The sequence below is a fragment of the Chelonia mydas genome, chromosome 3 (assembly GCF_015237465.2).
Source record: "Chelonia mydas isolate rCheMyd1 chromosome 3, rCheMyd1.pri.v2, whole genome shotgun sequence".
NCBI lineage: Eukaryota > Metazoa > Chordata > Testudines > Cheloniidae > Chelonia > Chelonia mydas.
The window spans coordinates 172,084,545-172,106,746 of NC_057851.1; the positions used below are offsets into that span (position 1 = coordinate 172,084,545).

The window sequence follows — 22,202 nt, forward strand, 5'->3', positions numbered from 1 at the left end:
GTTGTTCAGAGTCTATGGATAACACAGCTCCTAAAGGTGTGTTTGTTCTGTGCTTATCCCCTATGTACCAGCAGGGCTGGGCGGCCTTTTCTCACTGTGCTGTGGGGAGCAGGTCCTGGGTATTAAGGGTCTGAAGAAGCTCTCATGGACTAATTCTTTAAAATAATTTTTATCTATGAACTGGGAGAAAACATACAATCCCTGCTGATAAGATTGGTGGGTGACAAAATACTGGCAGAGTGGTAATTACTGATGAGGAGAGGGCAGTGATACAGAGCGATCTGGCTCATTCGTCAAGCTGGGCCCATTCAAAGAAAATAAGTTTGACCAGAGCCAAATGCAAGGTCCTACACCTAGCAACAAGGCATGCCGGCCACACCTCCAGAATGGGGAAGTGTATCCAGGAAAGCAGTGACTCTGAAAAGGATTTAGGGGCCATAGTGGAGAAGCCACTCAACACGAGCTTCCAGTGTGATGCTGTGGTGACCAGGGCTAAAGCCATCCTTAGACGTAGGAGCAGAGCCGTGAGGAGGATAGGGAGGTGACACAGCATCAGTGAGACTGCTATTGGAATACTGCCTCCAGTTTTGGTGACCTCATTTGAAAAAGATGTTGAGAAATTGGAGCTGGGGCAGCAAAGAGCCACCAAATGTTCTGAGGGCTGGAGAAAAATGCCTTCTAGGGAGTGATTGAAAGAGCTCAACCTGTTTAGCTAATGAAAAGTAGATTGAAAGGTGACTTCACTGAAGTGTTGAAATGCCTTAATGGAGAGAAAATACTGGGGATTAAAGGGCTCTTTAATTTAGCAGAGAAAGGCATAACAAGACCCAATGGAAGGTGAAAAGAGACAAATTCATATTAGAAATAAGGCACAAATATTCAATAGCGAGGATGATTCACCACAGGAACAAGCTACCAAGGAAAGTGATGGATTCTCCATCTCTTGATGTCATTTAATGAAGACTAGATGCTTTTCTGGAATGTGTTTGCCAAACGGTAGCGACTGTGGTATACAGGAGGCCTGTGATATGCAGGGGATCAGATTAGATGCTCTAATGGTCTCTTCTGGCCATCAAGTCTACTCATTTCTGAAAAACTGAGTGTAGCATTGGGAGTAGCCTCTGATGTTTTGCTGTCTAGCCGGCTTGCTTCCTAGAATGAACACCCCTTGAGTAGGGTGATCCTCAGGGAGTAGCTCAAACCTCCAAAGTGTCTGGCCAGTGGCAGGACATTAGCACTGCAGGGGAGGGGTGGGTAGGCTGACCGGATAGCAAGTGTGAAAAACGGGACAGGGAGTGGGGGGTAATAAGAGCTTATATAAGAAAAAGCCCCAGATAGTGGGACTGTCCCTATAACATCAGGACATCTGGTCACCCTAGGGGTGGGTGTGGCAGTGACATCACAAAGGGCTTTTGCAGGACCTCAGCCTATTGGACAAAGATAGTTGGGAGGTGGTGACCTCACAGAGAGATGCTGCCATCAGCCAGGCAGGACAGGGGCACAGGGCCAGGGAAACCTCGCAGACCCCTGTAGCTTTGCTTCAGCAAGTCTCCTTCTCGAGGTCTCTCTTTGAGGACTGAGAGAGTATTAGGGTTTACGTATGTGAGCGCGAGGAGGAACCTCTTTCAAGTTTTCTCCTTTCCTTTTCCTGATTTTACTAGAAAACAGACGTCTCTGTTTAGAAGGTAAGAGCCTCCGAGCGGTTTCAAAACTGTTCAGTTTGATCCATCTGGTGTCAGCTGATTTCTAGGCCTGGAAAACACTAGCTTTAGGTGGCAGAATTTTATTCCCCACCTAAGATTTTGTCCCTTAGAATCACTGGGGACATTGGGATTTGTCCTTTTTATTTTTTTACGATTTCCTCCCTCCCTCCCTCCTTTCTCTTCTTCTCTTACTTCTTTTGTCCTTTCTCCTGTTCCCCAGCCACCACTATGAGTGTGTGTGTGGGAGTGTGGGTGTCGCTGGGGGTGCTCTGCAGCTCCCATTGTGGGAGGTTCACCCAAAAATGTGGGGCTGAAATAGTGCTGGGCCAGTGATCCCCACCGGTGACCTGGGCCATCCTTTGGGCTTTCTGGTGAGAACCCTCAGCCTCCCGCCCCTCAGTCTCTACCCTGATTGGCTGAGCAGGGGGTTACTGACAGGGAGGAGACTCAGGTCCTTGTTATTCTCTTTTAAGACCAAGTAAATAAGTCATAACCAGTCATATGTTTGATGAATTTGCTGATGTCTCTGAGCAGTTCATGATTCTCTCTAACATTCCAGTTCTCCTAAAACACTTGCTGAATAAATACTATGAACTGTTGTTGGTCTGGAGCTCATTTGAGAGCACTTTATTCAGGTCATTCAATGTATGAAATTCAAGATCTGATGGTTAGTTTGAAAGTCAGGGCTCTTGGATCCTATTCCCAACTCTGCCACTGCCTGGCTGTGTGACCTCAGACAAGTCAATTCTCCTTTCTCAGCCTTAGCTTCTCCCTCTTTCAAGTAGGGATAACAATCCGCTCCTACCTACCTCACAGTGGGTGGAGGATGGGGATCCATTGGAGAGTGTCACTAGGAGCAGTGGGGAATATGAGGGCTCCTATCATGTTTTCTTAGATCAGATTATGACATAATAGAATAGCTGAAATATTCTACTTGTATTTGATTATTTTGAAATTGTTAAGAGCAGCAACTACTGAGCTCAGACTGAAGCATCTTCTCTAAGTGTCTCCTCTTTGTGTGCGACTAGACAATTTAACACACTGTGACAAACAGGAGATGCTTTTGTTTTGCAACAAAATATTCTTGCAAAGAATTTTCATCCCACTTGTCATGATTTCAAGAAACCAGCGGGTTTAGTCTGAATGGGATTTTCTGACCAAAACGGTTTCAATGAAATTTCCCCACCATCTCGATTCCTGGGCTCTCTCCCTGCCTCTGGGGGGTTTGTTGTCTGTTAGAACAGGAGTCAAGATTGGTGGCTTCTCTTTCTGGCTCTGCCACCACTTTGCTGTGTAGGCCGTTGGGTAGGTCACTTCCCTTCTCTGTACCTCAGGCTCCCCGTCTGTCCAATGGGAGCAGGGACAATTTGCGAACTCTGGACAGTCGTGAGCCTGAGTGAGATAAGGGGCGTTAAAGCCCTTTGTGAAGGAGAAAGGGGAGGTTCACGGTGTGGAGCACCAAGGAATTCTAAACTTTGCTAAAATGTCTAGGCTGCAGAAACAAGAAATGGTCGGGGCCAAAATTTAACCACTGTCTTTTTTGAAGCCCATTCAGGGATGTGAGTCCCACTCTTTTAGGTACCTGGGGTTCTTTGCCAGCAGGAGAGAAGAGGTTCCTGCCTCCATTTTTGTGGCCTTAACAAACCAGGTGCTGTGCCCCAGTTCTCGTCTGAGATCCCCGAAAAAGAACATCTTCCCATCCATTAACAAGACAGTAGCAATCTTTAAAAGGGGAACAAAGAGAACCCTGGGAATTACAGACTAGCTAGCCTCACTTCTATACCTGGAAAGACACTGGAACACATTATTAAACAATCAGTTTGTCAGCACCTACAGGATCATTTGGTTCTTAGGACTAGTGAGCATGGATTTGTCAAGAACAAATCGTTCCAAACCAAACCTATTTCCTTCTTTGACAGGGTTACAGGCCTAGTGGAGGTGGGTGAACAATAGATGTTATCTATCTTGGTGTAAATAAGGCTTTTGACAGAGTCCCATAGGACATTCTCACAAGCTAACTAGGGAAATGTGGTCTAGATGCAATTAGTATAATGTGGGTGCACAGCTGGATGAAAGCCCATACTCCAAGAGTCCTTCTCCATGTTTGGCTGTCCAACTGAGAGGGTCCAGCAGGGATCAGTCTGGGGTGCGATACTATTCAATATTTTCATTAATGATTTGGAAAATGGAGTGGAGAGTATGCTTCTGAACTGTGCAGATGACACATAGCACTTTGGAGCACAGGACTGGAATTCAAAAAGCCCTTAACAAATTGGAGAATTGGTCTTCTTGAGCCAAACTCCATGGCTGGGCCCCTCTCTATAGACTGGGCTGAAGTGAAACCCCAGAGCCAAACACTCCTCCTCTTGGGCAGTGCACTCCAACCTGTAATGGTCAGATGCTGCTTAGCACTGTCAGAGCAGCTTCTGCTGTGGGATTCTCCCAGCACTTTCCAAGGGTGGGAAAGTATGAAATCCCCATTTCACTGCTGGGGACAGAGCCATAGAGCGGGGAGCAACTTGCCCAAAGTCCCACAGGTCAATAGGAAAACCAGCAATGGAACCCAGGAGTCCTGACTCTCAATCCCCTCTTTTCACAGCCAGTCGATCGCCCAGTGTCATCAGCCTGCCTGTTGGCTGGGCAGGGTAACTCCTCAGGTCACCACCCTCTCCAGCCTGCCTTTGGCTTGGAGAGTGAGGAGGAGGGTGAGGGACAGCAGATGACCCTGAACATCCGCCATCCATCGCTCCATCACCTAGAGCAAGTGAGTGGCATTAGGGTTCCTCTGCGGCATCCTCTGTCTGTCTGGGGAGAGGCAGAAAAGGGGTGAGAGAATGTCTCCTGAAGGAGATTGGATTTGCAAACCGCCCCCTGCAGCCCCTTGCTCTCAGACCGGGGAGGGGCTTCTCCAGAGCCTTCTCCAGTGTGTCTGGAAAGGTCCCAGCAATGGGGCTCCCGGCCCTTCCCTTGTGGGAGACTGTTTCCCAGGCTGAGAGTCTCTGAACTGGGCCAGACCCTGTGAGCTGCTGAGCATGGAAATCAATGGGAAACAAGGGGACCCCTGGACTTGCTATGCCTAGGGACTTTGATGTGGGGAATGGTTTCCCAGGAGAAGTTCGGACTCCTGGGTTCTGTTCCTTCTCTAGCCTGGGGGGGTGGAGTGTAGCCTGGGATGGTGGGAGGGAGCTGCTTGTCCAAAGTGACCGATGGTCTTTGTGACTGATCCCAGTGCCTCCCCGGGTATTGCAGCACCAGGAAAGACAAGGGGGAACGTTGGGAGCAGATCATGCAATGAACTCCTGCCAGTGTGTGGAGATTGCACTCCCTGCACCCCTGTGGGGGGTGGCGGAGCTGCTCTGGCTGGAGCAGGGATGGGGAGGGATGAAAAAGGCTGGTAAATGAGAGTCTGCCTTGACCCTAGATTCCCGCCTGCTCCCCGCTCGGTTCCAGGATGGCCGGGCTCCTGAGGATGTTCAGGAAGAAGGCTCTGCAGGTGGCCCCAGAGCCTGAGGGAAGCAGCTGCCATCTTCCCCAGGAGCAGAGCGGCCCCTCTGTCCCTGCTTGCGGGGAAGGTGCTCTCGGCTGGACCAGGAGGTGGAAGTGCCCAGCCTTCTGGTGGAGGAAACCCGCTCCCGGCACAGGTGCCAAGGTGGGAGAGGCACTGGCCAGGCTGAAATGGAGCTGGCCCAGGATGCAGCTGGGCAGGCAGGACCCAGCCCAGGACGGAAGCTGGGCAGGGTGGCTCTGGGGATTGTTGTGTGGGGAGCATCAGCCCCAGGAGCCCAGCCCTGATTCCCAGCAGGAGGCATCGCCCTGCCCAGTCACTGAGGACCTTCCAGCCTCCCCAGGGCAGGAGGTGGAGGATCCCTGTCCCAGCACCAGCAACTCGGCCTGCTCCCCATGGGACAGCAGAAGCGCCTGGGACTCGGGCTGCAGCGAGGCCGATGGGCACCGCTGCTTTGTTCCAGGTGAGGAGCTTGCCTGGGCTCAGGGAGGGGTGAGGAGGGGGCTGTGAACACCCTGAGCCCAGGCCCTCGACCAGTGCTATGGGGGGCGGGTCTCCAGACCAGGTGTCTGGCCTGAGCCACGTGAACCTATGACACTAGATCCTGCCACTTTGGTCCTTGGTGCTCCAGTTGGGGGGCAGGGTGGGGAGGGCAGGCACTTCTCAGGGAGTCCAGGACAGTGTGTGTGGGGGTCTCTTTGCTATGGGCTCCTGAAGGAGTTGGGGGATGAAGGCATCACTGAGGGGGGGGAGTGTGGGGCCCGATCTGCCCTGGGTCCCGGAGATGGGAAGGGGGCACATTGCCCCATCATGCCCCTGTCTTTCCCCCTAGTGGCAGCAGGCATCATCCTTTCCCCTTCTCCCCCTGGTGCAGGGACCCCCAGGGACTCAGAGGAGGAGGAGGAGGAGGAACGGGTGGACATGGCCACAGAGGAGGCTGCTCTCAAGAACATCCAAGAGCAGCTCCAGGGCCGAGAAAAGGTACAAACATTCCCCAGCTGTGCTTGAACCGAGATTGTCCTGCCCCTTCCCAGCACCCTGACCCCCTGCAGAGGGTCTTGTCTCTGATGATCCACCAGCCCTAATGGGGACCTTTCTCCTCCATGATCTGGGACCCCCGGTTGGGGGTGTTTGTCACACACCAGCCAGGGTCTCTTCCCCCCACAGGCACTGTCCCAGTTCCAGACCCTGCTCATGTAGGAATCGTGGGTGATTTGGACAATGGGCGGGTCCCCACTATCCCCCATTCAGGCCTGAGTCTTGCAGTTGGTGTGGGTGGGGTAGGGAGGTCCCTGGCTAACTGGCTCTCTCCCCTCTAACCCCATTCCTGGTGGGTGCAGGATGAGGCCCAGCAGCTCATGTTCCTGCATGCCATCCACCCCGCATGTCTTGCTGCACAGCAGAGAGGGCAGGACACATTGGAGCCACACTGCTGCAAGGCGGCTGTAGTGGAGAGGATTGTGGTGAGTGAGACATGGTGCCCAGCAGCTGGAGGGAGGACAGAGACATGAGAGGGGCAGGGGTCTCCCCGGGCCAATGGATGGGGGATGGCTGGTGCTGAAGGGGCAGCTGAGGGCAGGGATTGCTGGGGCTGAAGATTGGGGAGAAGAGACAAAAGAAATTCTGAGATTGGTCACTAGTGGACAGGAATCGGAGGAGCAGGAGGCAGGTGGGGGGATCCTGCTGGCTGTGTGGGGCACTGGCTGTGTAATCTCCTCACTGGGAAGTATCAGTGAGGCCAAAATCTCACACACTTCTTTCTCTCCTTTGGGTCTCACAGGAGCTCACTGAGGAGCTGCCTGATAACTCTCCACCCGGCGCCGTCCTCCCTAACTCCCTGATTGTTGTGGGCAACATCAAGTACCGAGACCCTCCCGCCCAGTTCCCCTAACCCCAGTTCTGCTCAGGCCCAGGGCTGGGAGTCACTGCCCCTCCCACTCCCAGGTCACCTCCCAAGGGTGGCTTCTCTGGCAGAGGTGGTGGGAAGGTTCACTCTTTCCTGGCTGCGCTGTTCTTTTCACTCCAGTAACATTGCAATGGCTTTGGGGAGAAGCTCACTCCCAGGATCAGATACAGGAGGGGAAGCAGGCGCTATTCCTGCTCTGCCTCTGTCTGTCTGGGAAACCTTGGCCTTGTCATTCCCTGGCTCTGTGCCTCAATTTCCATTCTCACCAGCCTATGCCTATTTCCCTGCAGTTTCACGTCCGTATTGGTGCCAGTCCCACCCGCACACTGCACAGTCTAATACCGGCTCCTCTCTCTTGCCAGCACCATGACACCTGGCCTGGAGCCAGAGCTGCAGACCCTCCTCCTTCGAGCTGCCCTGCATGCCGTCTTCACCCTGGGCACAGAGAAGGACACCACCCAAGTCCAGGTAGATCATGCTAAAGTCATGGATTGAAGAGCCAGCTGTCATCCTGCCATGAATCCTTGCTAATTGCCTGCAGTGAGATGTGAATGAGCGAGGCTAGGATATGTGTTTGGGGGTCTCACCAGTGCTTCCCAGAGACCCCTCTTCCCATCCTGTGGCAGGTGTAGCCCCAGTTTCCCTAACTCTGATCCAGGGCTCTCCCTTGCTTTGCAGGATGTGCATAGGGTATTGCCAGACCTCTTGGGGAACTTGCTGGCAGAGTCCCCAGACACCAACAGGCTCCACTACATCTTGGAGGTGAGCCCGATGAGAGGGGTGGGGGCAGTTTTACCTTAACTCTTAGATCCATTTTCCAGTCTGTCGTCCTAGCTGGACCCCCAGTGGGCTGTCCTTGGTCAGGGCAGTTAGTGCAATGCAGTGTCAAGCCCTTCTTCCCTGAAGGACAGAGGAAGGAGAATCATAGAATCACAGAATATCAGGGTTGGAAGGAACCTCAGGAGGTCATCTAGACCAACCCCCTGCTCAAAGCAGGACCAATCCCCAATTAAATCATCCCAGCCAGGGCTGTGTCAAGCCTGACCTTAAAAACTTCTAAGGAAGGAGATTCCACCACCTCCCTAGGTAACGCATTCCAGTGTTTCACCACCCTCCTAGTGAAAACGTTTTTCCTAATATCCAACCTAAATCTCTCCCACTGCAACTTGAGACCATTACTCCTTGTTCTGTCATCTGCTACCACTGAGAACAGTCTAGAGCCATTCTCTTTGGAACCCCTTTTAAGGTAGTTGAAAGCAGCTATCAAATCCCCCCTCATTCTTCTCTTCCGTAGACTAAACATCCACAGTTCCCTCAGCCTCTCCTCATAAGTCATGTGTTCCAGTCCCCTAATCAGTTTTGTTGCCCTCTGCTGGACTCTTTCCAATTCTTCCACATCCTTCTTGTAGTGTGGGGCCCAAAACTGGACACAGTACTCCAGATGAGGCCTCATCAGTTTTGAAAGAGGGGAACGATCACGTCCCTCGATCTGCTGGCAATGCCCCTACTTATACACCCCAAAATGCCGTTGGCCTTCTTGGCAACAAGGGCACACTGTTGACTCATATCCAGCTTCTCGTCCACTGTAATCCCTAGGTCCTTTTCTGCAGAACTGCTGCCAAGCCATTCGGTCCCTAGTCTGTAGCAGTGCACTGGATTCTTCCGTCCTAAGTGCAGGACTCTGCACTTGTCCTTGTTGAACCTCATCAAATTTCTTTTGGCCCAGTCCTCCAATTTGTCTAGGTCCCTCTGTATCCTATCCCTACCCTCCAGCGCATCTGCTCTCCTCCCAGTTTAGTGTTATCTGCAAACTTGCTGATCCACACCATCCACCAGATCATTTATGAAGATATTTAACAAAACTGGCCCCAGGACCGACCCTTGGGGCACTCCACTTGATACCGGCTGCCAACTAGACATGGAGCCATTGATCACTACCCGTTGAGCCCGACAATCTAGCCAGCTTTCTATCCACCTTATAGTCCATTCATCCAGCCCATACTTCTTTAACTTGCTGGCAAGGAGACAGTGTCAAAAGCTTTGCTAAAGTCAAGGAACAATACGTCCACTGCTTTCCCTTCATCCACAGAACCAGTTATCTCATCATAGAAGGCAATTAGATTAGTCGGGCATGACTTGCCCTTGGTGAATCCATGCTGACTGTTCCTGATCATTCCCTTTTCCTCTAAGTGCTTCAGAATTGATTCCTTGAGGACTTGCTCCATGATTTTTCCAGGGACTGAGGTGAGGCTGACTGGCCTGTAGTTCTCAGGATCCTCCTTCTTCCCTTTTTTAAAGATTGGCACTACATTAGCCTTTTTCCAGTCATCCAGGACTTCCCCCGTTCGCCATGAGTTTTCAAAGATAATGGCCAATGGCTCTGCAATCATATCCGCCAACTCCTTTAGCACTCTCAGATGCAACGCATCCGGCCCCATGGACTTGTGCACGTCCAGCTTTTCTAAATAGTCCCGAACCACTTCTTTCTCCACAGAGGGCTAGTCACCTCCTCCCCATGCTGTGCTGCCCAGTGCAGTAGTCTGGGAGCTGACCTTGTTCGTGAAGACAGAGGCAAAAAAAAAATTGGGTACATTAGCTTTTTCCACATCCTCTGTCACTAGGTTGCCTCCCTCCTTCAGTAAGGGGCCCACACTTTTCTTGACTTTCTTCTTGTTGCTAACATACCTGAAGAAACGCTTCTTGTTACTCTTAACATCTCTTGCTAGCTGCAACTCCAGGTGTGATTTGGCCTTCCTGATTTCACTCCTGCATGCCCGAGCAATATTTTTATACTCATCCCTGGTCATTTGTTCAATCTTCCACTTCTTGTAAGCTTCTTTTTTGTATTTAAGATCAGCAAGGATTTCACTGTTAAGCCAAGCTGGTCACCTGCCATATTTATTATTCTTTCTACACATCGGGATGGTTTGTCCCTGTAACCTCAATAAGGATTCTTTAAAATACAGCCAGCTCTCCTGGACTCCTTTCCCCCTCCCAGGGGATCTCCCAGGGGATCTTGCCCATCAGTTCCCTGAGGGAGTCAAAGTCTGCTTTTCTGAAGTCCAGGGTCCGTATTCTGCTGCTTTCCTTTCTTCCTTGTGTCAGGATCCTGAACTTGACCATCTCACGGTCACTGCCTCCCAGGTTCCCATCCACTTTTGCTTCCCCTACTAATTCTTCCCAGTTTGTGAGCAGCAGGTCAAGAAGAGCTCTGCCCCTAGTTGGTTCCTCCAGCACTTGCACGAGGAAATTGTCCCCTACATTTTCCAAAAACTTCCTGGATTGTCTGTGCACCGCTGTATTGCTCTCCCAGCAGATATCAGGGTGTTTGAAGTCTCCCATGAGAACCAGGGCATGCGATCTAGTAACTTCTGCGAGTTGCCGGAAGAAAGCCTCGTCCACCTCATCCCCCTGGTCCGGTGGTCTATAGTAGACTCCCACCACGACATCACCCTTGCTTCTCACACTTCTAAACTTAATCCAGAGACTCTCAGGTTTTTCTGCAGCTTCATACTTGAGCTCTGAGCAGTCATACTGCTCTCTTACATACAGTGCAACTCCCTCACCTTTTCTACCCTGTCTGTCCTTCCTGAACAGCTTATATCCATCCATGACAGTACTCCAGTCATGTGAGTTATCCCACCCAGGAGCTGGGACTTAAAGCCAGAGCTCTGCCTGGTTCTGTTGAGCACTAACCACAGGGCCCCTGGCTGGCTTGGGGAGTGAGAGTCTGAACCCCCCTGTGAGATCCAGAAGATGGTCCTCAGAGAAGAGAGAAAGGCTCCTTCCTAGAGGAACAGGTGGACCCCAGAGAATCAGCCCTTCTCTCCGACGGGCCCTGAGATTCCTGGGGGGATTGTGCTCACACTCAATCCCTTCACCCAACAAAGGATTGAGAGCCAGGGAGGGGTGAGGGGTCTATCTCCTTTCTGGTGAGCTGTTCAGGAATCAGGAGTTCAGGGAGGATGGGACCAGCCCCGACACCAAACATTGCCCCAATCTAGAGAGAAATGACAAGTTGTGACCTGCAGGATACAAGTATCATCCTGGGGGCAACAATCCCCTTCTAAAGCTCTGTGATCAATAAATCAGATATTCCACCCCGCACACAATGTCTCAGCCCCCTGGGGATGGGGAGAGTCTCATTAGCACAACACATGCACCTGCCCATTGATCCTAAGCTGCCTCCTTTCCCCATAGCACATTAACTACTGGATCGTGTCCAGGGTGTTGCAAGAGAGAGGCAGGACCACTGAGAGCAGCACGGCCCTGCTCAGATCCACCATCAACCTCCCTGAGTTTGAAGTAAGTGACCTCTGACCTCAGCTTCCTGACTTCAGGCGTCGGTGGGCTGGCTCGAACGGGCTGTAGGATCTGCTGCTGCAGGGGCTGGGGGTTAGGAGTGCTCCTCTTGGGGAGGCAGAGTCAGAGCAGAGAATAAGCTTGGCTTGAGTCAAGTTCTTCTTGTCCTGGTTAAGTGGTGACTCTGGGCTTTTAAGTGGACCGTGCTCCAGGTTCATGCCTTTCTGTCATCCTGGAGCAGCTGGGGAAGCAAATCCTCATGGAGGGCCCTGCCCACATCCCTGTGCTCCAGGCTCACTTGAGGGCAGAGGAAATTAAGGATCTAGCTCTAGCTCTTATCCTCTAGCATCTCCTGTAGAGGGGCTGAAGGGAAGGAGTGTCCTGGGCCCGGGGAGACTGGGAGCTGACAGGAAAATGCTGATAGAGTCCCCTCTCCCTTCCATTAGAACTCAGCAGAATTCCCCAGGATGGGTCACCATGTGGCACAGCTGGCTCTGTCCATCAGTGACCCAGCCAAGGACCTCAGTTGGGAGGCCAGAGAGGGAGTGTACCGGCTCTACCAGCTGCTGCTGCACCAGAGGGGTAAGGAACCCAGCTGGGAAATGGCACCCAATAGAAGAGTGAGAGTGGGACCCCAGCCAATTTCTCTCAGACTGACCCCGGCTGGAGGCTGAGTCTCTCTCGATCTTTCTCTGTTCTACACCAGCCCCTGCAATTCTGTTGGGCCAGGCACGCATTTAGGACTCTGCCCACTGTGCAGCCACCAACGGGATTGGAAGGACACAAGCACTGCAACCAGAATGACAAGTGTGTGTGTGTGTCTGTTTCCCAGGGCTGACCATCCATGAGGCCGAAGCCCTGTGGTGTTGGGACTGGCACCGGGACAGCAGGCTCCTGGGCTACAGGAACACAGCCAGGGCGGGGGAGGTAAGGACACTCTGCCAGGGCATGACACAGCTCAGGGAGTGGGGGAGGTTGGGCCCCCTGCAGCGGCTGCCTCCTGGGGTCATTAGATGGAGATATCGTTCTAGCCCCAGGATTTGGAGCCTCGCCCTGGGCAATCTGCTAATGCCTCCTGTCTTGTTGATTTTAGGTCTTCGGAAAGTTCTTCTCGGAGAGACAGAGAAGATCCTTCCTCCGGACGGCAGTGCTGGCCATCCACAACCCCCTGCTGCATGTCAGCCAGACTGGGCTGCTCCTCCCCTACTCCCTCCTGGGGGAAGCCCAGCAGCTGGTGGGGGACAAGGTAAGCAGCTACATTAGACTCAGGAGATTGGGGCACGGCCCAGGCCTCATTCCCATCCTATGGCCATTCGCTGGCCTGGCAACAAGGAGCCTGGTGGGGAATGAGAGTGAGAGCAGGTGCTACTGGGAAGGGAGATGAATCGACCTACATGAGCAGGAGGGAGCCAGCTTGACCCCGGAGCAGCTCCAACCCAGCTCTTTAGCAATGCTAATTAATGACAAGCATTACCTCATCACAGACTTATGTTCTTAGGACACCTTGTTATTGCTCTTGGGAAGAGCCCTCTGTGAGCTTCTCCTGTCCCACAGGGTAACACCAGTTCCCAGTGGCCTAGTGTCCATGTCTCCTGAGCCACCACCCAGAGTTGCTCCCATCACTGGCAGCCTGGGAGGCTAAGGACTGACGGGTGATGGCGATGCACCAGGCAGGTCTGAGGCACATGGGAATGGGAAGCTTGTCCTGCTGCTGGCAGGGCTGGATCCGCTCTAGAGAGAACGGGAGGATTCAGTCAGCAGGGGCTGCTGGTCTGCCCCATTCACCAGGGCTGCCATCCTGCAGCTTCAGCATTAGTGGCTGGGATGACTTGGGGAAAGGTCTCAACCTCCCCACATCCCACTTCACTTCTGCCCGAATCCCTCCTGCCCCACCTCCTAGAGCCCCCTCTCTGCCCAACCTGGGTTGGGGTGGAGGAGAGGGTTCTGAGAACTTGAGCTGTGGATTGGAGGTGGAACAGCTGACAGGGGCACTGAGGGGTAGGCGGCAGGAGCTCACCCTACAAGGAGGGGGGTTGGCACTGGAGATCACTAGAAAGGACAAGAAGACTCCATTCTGGGGGTCAGGAGGGTGAATTCATCCCTCAGAGGTAGGCAGGTGCTGGGTAGAAATGCTGCTGGTTCCAGGTGCCCTTAATCCCATCGATTCCTCGAGTCGATTCACCGAGTCTCTGACAGGTTCTCGTTCCCTTGCAGCAGGAGGACTTCACGGCCAATGTGATGCGCCACCTCCGCATCATCCGGCACTTGCGCCAGGTGCCTGAGGCACTGCAGGGGCTGTGCCTCTGAGGCCATCAGCAACTCCCGCTCCCTGCTGCAGGTACTGCTCTGGCTCACTGTAAATAGGGAGGTAGTGGAAGGGGAAATGGAGCCCCCTGGCACTCACAAAAATTCTCTCCCCTCTCTTTGAAGCAGGGTCCTTCCCCTTGCCCCCCAAATTCCTTCATCTGGGGCAGGAGCTCTTTCCCTCACACCCATTCCCCTCTGCCATTTCCTTGGTCTACCCCCATCCCATTCCCCTTGCTCCCAGACAGAGCTCTCCCTGCCCCATATGGTGCAGAAGGGCCATTGTGTCAGGGCCACAGCTCCTAGCCCCACTGAAGCTCGCAAAGCTCCACTTCTGAGGAGGTGGGGGTGGGACAGAGGCTCAGGGCTAGCTTCACCTCCTGCCCTTTATTCTCCCCTTGGCCCTTCTATGGGGTCTCTAGGTGTGAAATGAATAGGAGCCTCCTTCCCAGCTGTCTTCCAGGCCCTGGGATCTGGCACAGCCTCCCAGACGGGTGCAGCCTGCAGCTGAGCCACCTCCTGGAGCAGTGCAGACGGGTCACCTCGTCCCATCAAAGCAAGCAGTGCTGGCTCTCAAAGAGGCTTAGATGGAAGACCCCACTCCCTCATGGGAGTAAGAGCCATTTACTCCTTGGGACGTGTGGGTCTCTTGGGGGAGAAATGGGATCCCTGATGCACAGCCTGGCTGGGAGCCTCCCCCATCCCTGGCTCCCAGCTCTGGGACAGAGACGTTTCCATCATTGTAGCACCCTGGTTTTGTTCCTAGGAAGGGGCTCTCCAGAGATGTCTTCGAACCTGGACTCCTGAGAGCGTTTCCGGCAGGAGGCTTCAGCCCCTCCGGCATGAAGAGAACTTCAGGTAGTCTCGTTCATATGGCATCTCCGGTCTCCAGCTCCACTTCCCGCAGCAGGGCAAACGAACCCATCAGCTCCCAGAATCCCAACTCTTTGACCTCCTTCCGGTCAGCAGTGGGGTTTCTCCAGCCCCCTCACCACACCTGTCAGCCACTGAATGATGAAGGGCCTGAATGTCAGAGTCACCAAAACAAGCAAACTCCAGTTCCAGGCAGTGGGGCCTGTGTGTACTCAACCCCTCTGGAAACCAGGTCTGAAATGGGGAGCAAGGACCTCAGCCCAGTAACAGCAGGAGTGGGCAGAGCAGGCCTGTAACAGGGGGCTTTCCCCTGGGCTGCACAGCCTGGGGCTTAGCCAAGCTGATTACAGAATAAGCCCTAACTGAGAGGCACCATGCACCTCCCCGTAAAGAGCCAGAGTGCAGTGGTGATACAGCCCAGCTGAGGAATCAACAGGAATGAGAATGAGGTAGGAAGTTCAGAGCAGCAAGGAAAGTCTAGAGGGGAACTTGAGAAAAGAAATAGGAAGTACCCAGGGAAAACTGCAGCAAAGAGAAAGGAGCAGACCTAGCTGTTGGGTACAGGGCCCTGGGCTGCTCCCAATATCAGGGTGGGACTGGGTTCCCCTACTGGCCCCAAAGAAGGGGGCGTCCACGCACCCGGAGAGGGTTACCAAGCCCAGCATGGGGGCTGCAGGCTGAGCAAGGGCCCCAGCGATGGCAGAAGGACTTCTTTCTGTGGAAAGATCTCTTTGGACTTTTAGTGTGAGACAAGCTGGGCCACAGAAGTGTGGACTAAAGGTGGTGACCTGGCCGGAGGGCTGAGTTACCAGACAGAGAAACTGTCATAGTGCAGGAGTGACCATCGATGGGGGACGCTAGCCCAGTGAGAGGGCTGTGATGCCATGTCTGGCCGCCGGGGGGCGTGTAACAATATGTAGATTTGTTTCTGATTGGCATAGTCAGGAGCATTGAATTCCCCCTGTGATCCATGAGGGCTGATGGAAGTCTTGGTTGCTGAAAGACGGTCTGTCCTGCCAAGCAGGTGTCTCGAGGGACCGAGCTGGTCACTGGATTTCTCACTTCAGTTCCCAGGACTGGTTAAGCAGCCAAAGCAGGTCTAGGGGTTTCTCACGCAGCTCCTCGAACACCAACAGAGGCAGAAGGAAGTGCAGGCGGAGCTACAGACGCGGCAGCGGAAATACCTATGAGAGATCCTGCAAAGGGAAATCGACCCAGGGTCTGCTATGCCCATGGACAAAAAGAGCAGACATGGAGAGCATGCCTGGGCTGTGCTGAGAAGATTAGCCCAGGAGAGCAGGGCATGAGAAAGTGTACAAGAGTGGCCTAATGCCAAGATGGGAACTGTTTTGGGTGCAGAGAAGCAGGCCATATCAAAAGACACAGCCTGCTTAGGAAATTGCTGAGTGGCAAAACGAGGGGCCAGGGCCCCAAGAAGGTAGAAAGAAAGGAGAAGGTGTCCTCTGACACAAACCCACATAAGGCAGGCAACGTGGAGGTGGCAGGGATGGCCGTGGACTTTGCAGACCCTCCACCAACATACCCTGTCGGGTGCTGCAGGGAGATGAAGGACGAAATGGTTGGCACAGAGATGAAGCAGACTGAAGTCGGGACAAACATCAGAGTGGAGCAGTCCATGGTGGGTTATCAGACCCTGACGGAAAGGGTTTTGGCATATGCAGCGGCAGTAGCAAAAAGGCTACAGAAGAAGCTCTGCAATCAGCGGTTAATGAGAATGAGTGGCTGCAGGAAGAGCGCTGGGATGCTGCGTAAGAGAAGGAATATGCCTCTTAATTCTGGTGAGCGAGCTGGCAGTGGAGCTGGAGACACTGTGCGCGCAGGCTGTACAAGCGCGCAGCCGGTGACAGTGACGAGATGATGAGGGATGAAGCTTGGACAAGAATAGAACTTGCCCCCCGGGGGGGTGGTGCTTTAAGGAGAGGGGAATATAACGGAGGCTTGGCCTGTGGGCTATAAAGCCTGGAGCTAGGCCAAACAGATTACAGAGTGAGCTCCACCTGAGGGGAAAACCAGGGAAAACTGCAGCCAAGGTACAGGAGCAGGCCTAGCTGTTCAGTACAGGGCCTTGGGGCAGAACCTAGAATCCAGGGTAGGACTGGTTCTCCCATGGTCTCTAAGGAAGGGAGTGTACAAGGCCATAGAAAGGGCTACCAAGGCCAGCAAGGGCAGGCCGAGCCAAAGTCAGGCTGAGGAAGAGCCCCCAAAGGGACGGAAGACCTTGTTTCTGTTAAAGACTGTCATAAATATAAAGGGAAGGGTAAACACCTTTCTGTAAGCAGTGCTATAAAATCCCTTCTGGCCAGAGGCAAAATCCTTTCACCTGTAAAGGGTTAAGAAGTTAAGGTAAACTCGCTGTCACCTGACCCAAAATGATCAATGAGGGGACAAGATACTTTCAAATCTGGAGGCGTGGGGGTTGTCTGTCTGTGTGATACCTTTGCCGGGAACAGATCAAGGATGCAAGCCCTTCAACTCCTGTAAAGTTAGTAAGTAATCTAGCTAGAAAATGCATTAGGTTTTTCTTTGTTTTGGCTTGTAAATTCGCTGTGCTGGAGGGAATGTGTATTCCTGTTTTTGTGTCTTTTTGTAACTTAAGGTTTTCCCTAGAGGGATTCTCTATGTTTTGAATCTGATTACCCTGTAAAGTATGTACCATCCTGATTTTACAGAGGTGAATCTTTTACCTTTTCTTTAAATAAAATTCTTCTTTTAAGAACCTGATTGATTTTTCATTGTTCTTAAGATCCAAGGGTTTGGGTCAGTGTTCACCTGTACCAATTGGTGAGGATATTATTATCAAGCCTTCCCCAGGAAAGGCGGTGAAGGGCTTGGGGGAATATTTTGGGGGAATAGGACTCCAAGTAGTCCTTTCCCTGTTCTTTGTCTAAAACACTTGGTGGTGACAGCATTTTACCTAATCCAAGGACAACGACTTTGTGCCTTGGGGAAGTTTTTAACCTAAGCTAGTAGAAATAAGCTTCGGGGGCCTTTCATGCGGGTCCCCACATCTTTACCTTAGAGTTCAGAGTGGGGAAGGAACCTTGACAAAGATATTTTTGGACTTTTAGTTTGGGATGAGCGCGACCCAGAAAGGAATGGACTAAAAGACGGTCACCTGGCTGAAGGGCTGAGTTCCCAGACAAAAAACTGCCAGAGTGCCCTAGCGACTATCAGTGGGGGTGCTAACCCAGCAAGAAAGCTGTGACACCAGGCCTTTTCAGGAAGGGGCACCTATCGGTGAGTGAAATCTGTTACAAGCCTGCTTCCATTATGGAAACAGCCTGGTATTGGAGAGTGGTGGAGATGACCTATGGGAGATGATGGCTGGAGGGGTCACACAGAAGAGGCAGCAGGGTCCAGTGATGAGAGCAGGGAACAGGTTGTACTGCAGCCCTGCCACTGAATGGTAACGTGATCCTGGCTAGGTCACTCTCCCACCTGGTGCATCACTTTCTCTATCTTTGAAAGGGAGATCATCCTGACCCACATTAAGAAAGTGTTTGATCCTCTGCTCTTGCTTCCCAAATCCCTGCCCTCCTCGCCCCACACAGGCCTCTGCCCTGTTCCTCAAACTTTCATGCCCATGTCCATGTCCACCTACAAGGTCTCATGTACAGTCTCCTGCCAGCAATTGAAGCTGCCCCTAGATCCAGAATAGGAATCACAGTTCCTGTGCGCTGCCCTGAATGGAGTGTAGACCATGGGCATGGGGAAGGCCAACATTGACATCCAGGTAGATCATCAACCTACTCCTCTGTTTCAGGAGCAGGAAGGTCTCTGGTTCTTGCTCTCTTCGGTAGGTGGAGCTGGTGAGTTGGTGGTGCATTGGGCAGAGATGGGAACAGGCCACAGGAGTAATCTAGTGTCAGGGGGAGACTCCCCCCTCCCCATGGGAGATTATGTTGCCCCTCTCTGGGGAATCCCTTCCTTGCAGATGCTGTGCTTTTGGTTCCTGGACTCTGCCAGGAAGCCCAGCTCCCATCCCTAGCAGCTTGGCTTTTCCCTACCCTGCTCAGCACCAGACCCGCTGCAGAGAGCTCCTCTGGGCAAGGACTGCAGAGCCAGCCATCATCCTGGCAGGTGTTGCCCCAGGTTCCATAACCCTGACCCATGGTCTCCCTCCTCTGACAGGCTCCGAAGAAGGCCTGCCCAGAGACGTGGATGCCATACTGAAGAGCCTGCTGACAGCAATCCCCAGCACAGACAGACTTCAGCACATCTTGGAGGTGAGCATAATGCGCAGGGGCAGCAGGAATTTTACCTTAGCCCTGGGGAGGCCTGGAAATGAGAGACTGGATGATCCACATTTCCATTGTGTCCTGCTACCCGAGAGCCATTGGGACACCCGTCATCAGGGCAGTCAGTGCAGAGCAGTGTTGGGGCCCTTCCTCCTTCAGGGACAGAGGGAAGGCACTGGTGCTCGACAACAGGGCTCCACCTGGTTTTGTTGAGCACTAACTCCAAGGCTCCAGGCAGGCTTGCGGAGTGAGAGCATCAGACCCCTGTGAGGTCCAGGAGAAGGTCCACCGAGAAAAGCACCGGTTCCTTCCTAGGAAGCTGCTGAGATTCTTAAGGAGGGATTCATCCCTTCTCACCAATGCACACAGAGGATTGTAAGGAGCAGGTTGTTGTCCATTGTCCAACAGAGACCTGTCCTAGGTCTCACGCACAAACCTGGGAGAGAGCTGGGAATTTGACTGGGTCCTACCCCAGCACTTGCCCTGGTACACTCTCTTCTCCCCTTCCCTCTTGGCTATTTAGCTATGGCTCTATGACTGCAAAACAAGCAGAAACTTCTTCTCCATCTCTAAACCAAACTGGTTTATCAAGTCTGACCCCTCAAAATATTTTAGGTTCCATAGGCCCCAGGTTCCATAACCCTGACCCATGGTCTCCCTCTTCTGACAGGCTCCGAAGAAGGCCTGCCCAGAGATGTGGATGCCATGCTGAAGAGCCTGCTGACAGCAATCCTCAGCACAGACAGACTTCAGCACATCTTATTGTGTCCAGGATCCTGGATAATGTTTTCTGCAGGAGGTTTGAGCGGGGAGAGATCACTCACTGTTACAACCCAGGGGTCTTCAACCCGGGTCTGCAGGGTTCATGGGAGCAGCCACGCTCCAACCCTTCACCTAGAAGCCTGCTGAAAATTGCTTACCTAGGACCCATGAAGTTCAGCTCCAGTTTGAGGCTCCACTCCTGAGGTCCTATTGGAGGAGTCCCAGAGAAGCTAATTGGCCCTCTGGCCCTGCGTAAGGCAGCAGCAGGAACAGGAAGCTGACTGAACACCAGGGCTGCTCTGTGTTCTGGACCATGTGCTGCCTGTTTCTGCTGCCGCTCCCCTGGCTTGATTTCCTGGCATCTGATTTGTGGCTGTGATCGCAAGTTTGTCTTTTGCTTCTGATCTGCCAGTATCCCGACCCAGCTGCCTCTCGACTCCTGTCATGTGAGTTTGGACTCTGGCTCTGACCAGTAGGTCTGGCTGCCCTTGACCCAGCCATCACATTGACTTTTCTACAATTTCTCCAATGTCCTTTTCTGCTCTCCAGCAAGATACACCAGTACCTTGGCTCCCAAAGTCCTAGTTGCCTGCTATTCAAGTGCTATGGGGTAGTGCTTGTATTGCCCCCACCGCTACCCCAGCTGCTTTTCCTATGGGGATCTCCCTAGAGCAGGGGAGAAATCTGCTCTTCTCTTAGGATCAATCCCAGCAGTAATTCCACCCACCCTGGCCTCAGCTCAGCTACTTTGTTTACCTGGGATTAGGGACCACATTTGAAGCCCTTAGCATGTGGGTGGAGATGGGAGCAGAGGCTGAAGCTCCAGCAGTTTCCACCAAAGAACACCATCCTGTCTTTCTATGGTCTGACTAGGGTTCACCAGCCATCTTGGAGATGAACACCAGATGGGAGCTGATAGATTGTCCTTGGTGGGCCATGTTCTTGTGTGTGATGGAGCTGTGTGCCAGAGAGGGCCAGGAGCAGGCGCACCACACATGGCCGGGACTGGGCTAAACAGCCTGTAATGCTAGGTGAGTCAAACCATGGTCACATATAGACACCTTGGGCATCCATGGGGACTGAATCTGGGCCCTTCGCTGCCAGGAGCACAACTCACTCCAACTTGAGTCATTACGGTAGTGACCCCTGCCAGCCCCTCTGAGGGGGGGTCAGTATTATCTCTGTTAGCTGGCACACAGGGATGGAAAACAACTGGCTTCAAGGTCACCCACAATGTCACTGCCAGAGGCAGGAAGGAAGCATAGAATTGATGCCAGTCGAGCTCCACCCACTAGACTCCACCCACTTCCAAAGCCAGAGAACCCAGGAGCTCTGATTCTGAAAGCTAGGCCTTAAATGACAAGACCAACCTCCCTCCCACTCAGGAAGCCATAGAAGGGACCATCTGCTGAGCTCCCCTTTGCAATGCCACTGTCAGAGACCAATGGTAGTGGGTGCCAAGTGACCGAGCAGGGAAGACTCCTAGAGACTCGCAGGTGTTTCATTGTGACCCTCTGGAAGCTGTGGAAAGAGTGTTGCACTGAAGAGACTCTCCTGCTCTAACAAAGGTTTTCTGTCCTCCTAGATAGTAAGCCAGTGAGGCCATTTTGCAGAATGTGGAAGAGCCATTTGGCGATGGGTTGGAGGATTCACCATGTAGGTGGCAGCAGCTGCAGTGCCTAGGGTCCCCATGGGCCAAGCCTCCACTCCTGACACTCCAGTCTAATCTCTCACTGCTCTCAGTGGGGCTTTGGCTTTAGCTGCTGGGCCTGCATGCCTAGACGGAAGACTCAGGTATTTACATCAGGCTGCTGAATGGCAAATGCAGCCATCCAAAGAAGTGAAGAAGAATGGAAGTGAAAGAGCAAAGCTGGACCATCTGCTGAGCTACTGCAATCAAGCGAGCAGAGCCGGGGAGAGAAGAGGGAGAACTCGAAGGTGGCTGGTGGCCGTAGGGAGGAAAGACAGTTTGGAAGCCAGGAGAGTAGAAATAAATAGTTAATGATGAATACTGCGGGCTTTGTCTTGTGTCGTGAAGGGTTGAAAATGGGTCTGTTTACGATCACACTAAACTTTAAAATAGCTGTGTATGATGAAAGGGCAGGTCTATAAAGGTAAGAGGTCACTCTAGAGGCTTGAAGTCCCTGATTCTGTCACTATTGCATGCTTCTACCAGCTGATCTCAACCCAACAAATCCCTGAGGTGGTAGCAGTAGTGAGCTCTTGTCCTCTTTTTCTGGACTAGCCACCAGAAAAAGGACACGATACATGTGGCCAAGGAAATAGAGAGGCATGGGGGTCACTTGCAGTGTTGCCTGTTAATATATGACAATAACAAACAGATCACTTTGTGTGGTGTTGTCAAGAAGCTGCACACCCCTTGGCAGCTCTTTTTAGAGCAACATTAACTCCCATAGGGATTTCTGTTCTAAATGCTTCGGGTCTGAGGGAAGGATTCTGTGGAAAACGGACCTTTCCCTTGCTCCAATCCAGGCTCTGCTGTTCTGATGCTGCAGAGCTGAAAGGGAAGGCTTGAGGGTTCCTGGAGAGCATGCTGCAATGCCAGCAATCCAATGCTGCAATGCCAG

The 22,202-nt window shown here is 52.7% G+C and overlaps 1 long non-coding RNA gene across 1 annotated transcript; it reads left to right on the plus strand.

The window, feature by feature from the left end:
* The first annotated feature begins 5,163 nt into the window (after positions 1–5,163).
* LOC119565701 lies at positions 5,164–21,614 on the plus strand. Its single transcript, XR_005224510.2, has 15 exons — positions 5,164–5,671; positions 6,083–6,189; positions 6,549–6,671; positions 7,477–7,582; positions 7,793–7,876; positions 11,315–11,419; positions 12,249–12,343; positions 12,510–12,662; positions 13,631–13,754; positions 14,487–14,578; positions 17,683–17,851; positions 18,746–18,840; positions 19,523–20,060; positions 20,488–20,645; positions 21,200–21,614. It is a non-coding gene; the product is annotated as an uncharacterized LOC119565701 (long non-coding RNA).
* Positions 21,615–22,202: the final 588 nt, after the last annotated feature.